The sequence below is a fragment of the Pinus tabuliformis genome, chromosome 1_1 (assembly GCF_031772625.1).
Source record: "Pinus tabuliformis cultivar Carrire ecotype Pingquan chromosome 1_1, CPIR1, whole genome shotgun sequence".
Lineage (NCBI taxonomy): Eukaryota > Viridiplantae > Streptophyta > Pinopsida > Pinales > Pinaceae > Pinus > Pinus tabuliformis.
In genome coordinates, this window is record NC_142297.1 from 217,080,636 (window position 1) to 217,087,576 (window position 6,941).

Genomic DNA, 6,941 nt, shown 5'->3' on the forward strand with positions numbered 1-6,941 from the left:
GGATGCAACACACTATTCATCAAACACATGAATGTAGCTGGAGCATTCGTCAAACCGAAAGGAAAAACAAAAAACTCATAATGCCTTGTTGTAGTGGCTGCAACAACCTCCAAAATTTTGGCTTGCATCAAATTTAGGAGTCTTCCTTGGTTTTTTCCTTATTTTTGCAAACACTCAAGCTCATCCCATGAGCTCGTGTCGAGTCTTTCCACCCTCCTCGCTTGACTGTTCACCGGACATCTTTTAGCATGCTGGTCACAATGTCATGCTTGTGGTCATGTTCTGTCTATATTGAAGGTCTATCTTCATGTGTACAAATTGTGTTCACTATGTAAGCATATATCGCACTCACACACGAAGTTGTGTGCAATGTCGCACAAGTGTCGTCGTGGTCATTTAACTATCTATCTCAAGTGTTGCGCTTGTTGCTCGTACCCGTTGGTCATTCACACTTAGTGTATGTTGTCTTGTTCATTCGAAGTATCTTGTCATCGAGTCATGTTAAGTGTGTGTTCACAAGGTCATGCATGCACAAGTTCACATTAGGGGATTTTTGAGGTCTAAAATGGGCCTCCTAAGGAAATTATGAAATAATAGTGGAAATAATAAAATAAAATAAGATTAGATTACATCATCAAATTTGAGAGGGAAAAAAGACAAAACTATTTTTTCAATTCGTATTTTCAACTTATCTCCATATGGGTTTACTCAAATTTCGAGTGGAAACACTTGTTGGATGCAGAATTTGATTCCTCTTCCAAGGAGTACCCATGTTGAATACTTTTGATGGACCCTGCTATAAGAAAAATGATAAATACATGAAAAACGTGATTGCAATCACATTTTTTCATGTATTTCTCATTTTTCGTGTAGTAGGGTCCATCGAAAGTATGCAACATGGGTACTACTTGGATGAGGAATTAAATTTTTCATCCAACAAGTACTCCCGCTCGAAATTTGAGTAAAAACTTGGGGAGGTAAGTTGAAAATACGAGTTGAAAAAAGTAGTTTTATTATTTTATTATTTTTTAATCTTTTAACTTTTTTACTCCAAAAATGGTGAATCATCCCCCATGGTTTACATCATCATCTTGAATCTTATTGGTTCTTATAAATTTTATTTTGGTTGTAAATTTTTCTTAGGAGGCCCATTTTAGACCTCAAAAATCCCTTAATTCTCGTTCACACACTTAGTCATTTTGTCGATGACCTGTTGACTAGACCACCCTCCACCTGTCAGACCTTCACTGAGCTGCACTGCGAAGTCTCGGCCCTTAGTGATCATGTATTGCTGCCCAAAATTGAATAGAGCTTGAGGCTACCTCCCAGGCAGTCCGCACTGCGTAATCCAAGAATCGACATGGCTGACTATCACTCAGAACAATGCACAAGTTTCCCAAGAAGTCATCTTAATCTGCGCTGCCGTAGGCCAATCTATCAAGCCTCCTGTTGGTCAACCAGAGAGTTTGACTGGGCAGTGACCCCAGGCTTCACTCCTCCAAAAAATTGTGCAGAAGTTGTCAATGCCCACCTCCGCTGACTAAAGAAATTTCGCAGACATGAGAGACAGGCACCTGGTGCTTGTCACTACATTGTCCCCAAAATTTGCATAGTTCTATCAGTCAGTCCCTCTATCAGCCGTCATGCTACTCCTCCATATTCCAGACACCCCGCTCAGCCCAGAAACTGTGTAGACATGTCTTGCAGGCCAGCCTCCCAGTTCTGCGCAACTTTCACTGCTAATGTCCTCTTTTCTGCCTGCACTGCGTCCATAAAAAAATTGTGAAATTTTATCTCCCAACTGAGCCAGATCCCGTAGATTGTCACTACTGTTCTAGACTTCTCATCTCAGCCTCCCAGTGACCTCAACACAATTTTCCTTGACAGTGCCCTAGATCCCGCATCCTGACCTGAAATGTGCTCTGCGCAGCTTCAGAGCATTGTCCTCTCTCCTGGTCACCTGCACCCAAAAACAAAAGATGATGCATCATGGTAGACTAGGATATTTTTGGATTGGATGTCGTCTCATCATGATACAAGAGCATGGATGAGACATTGCGCGATGAAGAACGAGATGAATAAGGAGCACATGCTAGGAGACTTTTTCGCGGACGGATGAACACATGAAGCATGCCAAGTACTAGCAAAGGGGATACATGCATGTGCAACATCAAGTGAACACCAAGACTATCGAAGTCTCCTCACACCTTGCCATGTGGAGGTGAAGCTATGATACACCAAGAGCACACTCATCACTCAGCAGTACTGCAACTCGACTTGGAAACCATCATCAGCATGAACATACCAGCACTCTCATGTTGAGTCATGTCATGAGTCATCTTGGCCACATCAGGGGCCATAATTTTGTAATCAATGTAATGTAACGTGGAAGTCCAAGAGACCCACATGTAAAGTTGAAGAGTCATGTGAGTCAAACAGTCATGAGGGAAGTCGAACAGTCACAAGGGTCAGTTTCACCCTTGGATATATATACCTCTTATTTGTACGTGAAAAAGACTTTTCACCGTGGCTCCTCCCACATAGCCTTGAGAGTCTGTAATATTTTCTTTGAGGAGTGAGTAAGGGTAGTGATGTATGGTGTACCGATGTGTTTTGGAACGTTCGCTTCGCTTAATTCAGAAGCCTGTTAACAGTTCAACACGTTTTCACACATGTATTGTATTCGGTTGTAATACTATTCTTTGGATGCTTGTAATGCATGTTGCTTTAACCTATATTAAGACATTTGAACTATTTCGGATATTCTAGTACATGTGCTTTTGAAAATGTGTTGTATCAGTTGTTAACGTTGTCTCGCCCGTGTGGACTATTCCACCGGACACTCGACAAAATCATTCTTGTAAACTTGTTATAATGAAAGTCGTACTCGTGTGGACTATTTTGTTGGGTGTTGTATGTGCTATTTGTTCACCTTGTGTTCATGACTGCCGCATCTGTGTGGACTACTCTGCCAAAAGTTGTGCATGTCCTATTGTGTTGTGTGTCTCTAACAGAGTTTGGACTATTCCCTTTCGACTTGAGACTCACTCTCACCCTCTCCCTCTGCAGTGAAAGAACCTTGACACAAGTGACAATAAGAACTCACGAGGCATGCAAACCTTGTTGTTTGAAGAAAAATTAAACCACTCTCATGTGTTGAAAAGCAAGAGCTAAGGCAAATATTTAAGATAATGGAAACCGGGCCATCATACTGGATGTGACTCCTACACCAAATGATGTGAGGTCTAGTTGGGAGTTCATACCAGGGATATCCGCTGAATGTTGGCAGGTCGAGAACCATCAATAGCTCTGGTGCTAGAAGGAGGGCCTCTAGTTGCTTTTGGTTGATTTTCCTCTCACCCCCACTCATCAATCATCTAGTCAAGGAAGTAACTCACACTCTCTCTCACCTACACGCAACTATGAAGTTGGTTGCTCCTCACCTCTCAGACGCGAACACAAAATTTCGTATCAACACCTTCGCTTTGTCTGTCCCATCAACCATTAGTTTGTGAAAGTAGTCATATTGATCCCAGGAATATAAGATCTTCCATACACTTCGAAGAAGCCAAAGACCACTCCAATAGAAGTTGTTGTATCATCGGTGGAAGAAGAATTTCTTTCCACGCTCGAAGGTCTGGTAGGAGCTGTTGAGAATGAAGGGGAACCTACAGTCTTCCAACAGGGAGAACATGACACCATCATGATCTTGGGCTTAGGCTCCAGTACATGAGATGGAGGGGAAGGCAACGGAGGAGGCGGAAGCGGAGATGAACCAAAAGAATTAGAGCTAGAACTGTCAGATTCTGAAGAAGAGGAGGAGGACGAAGAAGAAGAAGACATGGTTGACCAAAAATTGGAATGGATGACTCATGGACCATTGTCTCTCCTTAGTGCTTTGTATAGGATGCCCAAGCGTTCAGAGAGGATGTTGACAAAGTATGACCTTGACAAAACAGTGAAGGCATAAAACCACTTAGACAACTTCTACCTGCAACTACAGACACTCGAGGTACGACACGACAATGCTGCATGCAGATTGTTTTCGTATACCTTGGATGGCTGCGCAGCAGTATGGTATCACAACCTTCCTGACAATTCCATCCATAACTGGGGCATGTTCAAAAGGATGTTTTTGGAAAAAATTGTTGGTGACAATACCCCTACCATGTTGCTCAAAGAATTGGGCAGTTTGAAGATGGAGTCGAAAGAAAAGGTAAAATATTTTAATCATAGGTTTTTGCACATATTGAACAAGTTTACAGTAGACACAAAACCTCATGACTCCATCAATTTTGACTATTATATGTCTGCACTTCCAACCAGTATTGCATAGTTCATCAAGCAAGTTGTGAAACCAACGTTATTAGAGAACTGCGAAGAGGTAATTGCTCTGGAAACATACCTACGAGTGATTGGGGTCATAAAGGATGATGAAGCAGCAAAAGACTCCAGAGATATGAGCAGGAAGCCCCAGGCTACGGCGAGCAAGGGTAAAGACAAGGAAGCAAGTGACATTGAAACCCTTACTCGTCTTGTCAAAAACATGACAAAAGAGGTGTCTGAGCTAAAACAATGAACAATCGACACATATGTGAGTAGTCGGCCTCCCAGAAAACAAAAGGGGAGCATGTCATCAGGCAATGACTGTTTCTTGGCTAAAACTGCGTATAGCTCCATCATTGTTCCAGAAAGAACTTTGCGCGAATGGAGAGTTTTTCTCATTCCATGAAGACCTTCACCTGCAAGGGACTTGTCTGGAATTGAAATGAGTTGTGGAATCGGTATGCAACCATATGCCAAATGCGATAAATAACATGTACTATCAACCAAGAGATGAAGACGATGAGGAAGATGCTGCATCTGATGAAGCACCCAACACCGGGCAGGCGATCAACATGTATCAGTGCTCACAAGCAGCGCAGAAGACGAACACCAAGAAGTAGCCCCAAAAGCAAAGTGGTCGATACAATCTCACAAGTCAAGGGGCTCACCCTACAATTGGGGAAATGAATAGAAGGCTTGAACTGTTGAGGAAGGTTGATCCACTGGCCATCCAAAAGCACAAAGCACAAAGCACTAAGAAATCCCGGGAAAACAGTTGCGAACAAGAGTATGCCCATGAGCTGTAAACTTTAGAACACTCCACTGGACAGTACAAACACGAGTCTAACCCTAGACATCTCGGTGAGTTTACCCTCTCTTGATTACAATATTGTGGAGGATATGAAGAAAACTCGTGCAAACATCTCTTTGTTCGAGTTATCTAATATCTAGGGTCAGTGTGATATTCTGCTGTGCGTAGTGGGGAAAACATCTGTAGACAAAACAACCTCTACTAGCAAGGGAGCAAGCACATCTCCCGGTTCACTCACCACTGTGCTCAACACATTTTGGATGGAAGAAGAAAACTCTGTTTGCCCTGCATTTTTGCGTTCATTTGAAATTTTTAATTGCAATGTTCACAATTTTTTAGTTGATTCTGGCGCATCAGCCAACATCATGCCACTCTCCATTGCAAAGAAGATCAATGCACAATGGAGTATGACATATGTGCAGATCATCCAACTAGATCAAACATGCATACCAGCCATTAGTGAACTTTGGGATGTGATAATCTGATTATCTCATGACGGCCGATGTCACCAGTGCATCAACATTGTCATTGTGGACATACTGGAAGCGTATGGCTTACTGCTTAGCAGAGATTGGTCCAACAAGTTGAATGGGTACTTTGCTACAGACTGGTCACACTTGTGGCTTCCGTACCAGGGAAAAAACAATCAGATCTGGGTTTTATCCGAGAGCAAGGATAATTTTAGGGGCGAATGTTCGCCCTTTGGCGAAATTAAGGGGTTTTAAATTTTTAGTGGGCGAATATTTTGTATCATAGTACATTTTTACAAATCACCTCAAATAGCCCACCTTATTTTAAGGAAGAGGGTAAAAAAGGTAAATTTAGCCCTTGAAATTAGGACTTACAACCTTCCATTCGCCCATTTTCAAGAATAGGTTTTATTTTAGTGAATCCATTCGCCCATTTTCAAGAATAGGTTTTATTTAAGTGAATCCTATGGGCCAAATACCATATTTATAAAAGAGGTATGGTAAATTAATAAAAATATAAATAAATGAGAGGTATGGTAAATAAATAAAACATTTTTTATATTTACTCCATAAGTCACCTTATATACATGTAAGGGTGTAAACAAATAAAAATATAAGTAAAGTGGAGGTATGGTAAATAAATAAAACGCCTTTTTATACTTACTCAAAAGGTATGGTAAATAAATAAAAATATAAATAAACTAGACATATCGTAAATAAATAAAACCTCTTTTTATATTTAGTTCATAACCCTCGTTCTATTTATGAAGGCTCAAGAAAAAGGTTTTATTTAAGTGAATCCTATGGGCCAAATACCATATTTGTAAAAGAGGTATAGTAAATTAATAAAAATATAAATAAACGAGAGGTATGGTAAACAAATAAAACATTTTTTTATATTTACTCCATAAGTCACCTTATATTTACGAACACTCAAAAAATGGGTTATATTTAGGTGAAACCTATGGCCAAAATACTATGGGACAAATACCATGGACTAGATTGTTATTAATACCATGCGAAAAACCATTATTAACCATAATATTAGAATTAATAAAAATAAAAATGGCACATGGTATTGACCCATGGTATTCACCAAAATGGCACATGGTATTGACCCATGGTATTCACGTGGAATGTCGCCTATTTAAATGGTGGAATTAAACCAACATGTAGCCTATGCTAAGATTCACTAGGACTTTACAAAGTTTTATTATTTAGTGAAAGACTCGCCAAGATCTTACAAGATTTTATAATTGAGGTAAATATTCGCCATGCCTGGTGAGAGATTCGCCAAAAAATTATATGTACATATTATATTATTGATAAAATCG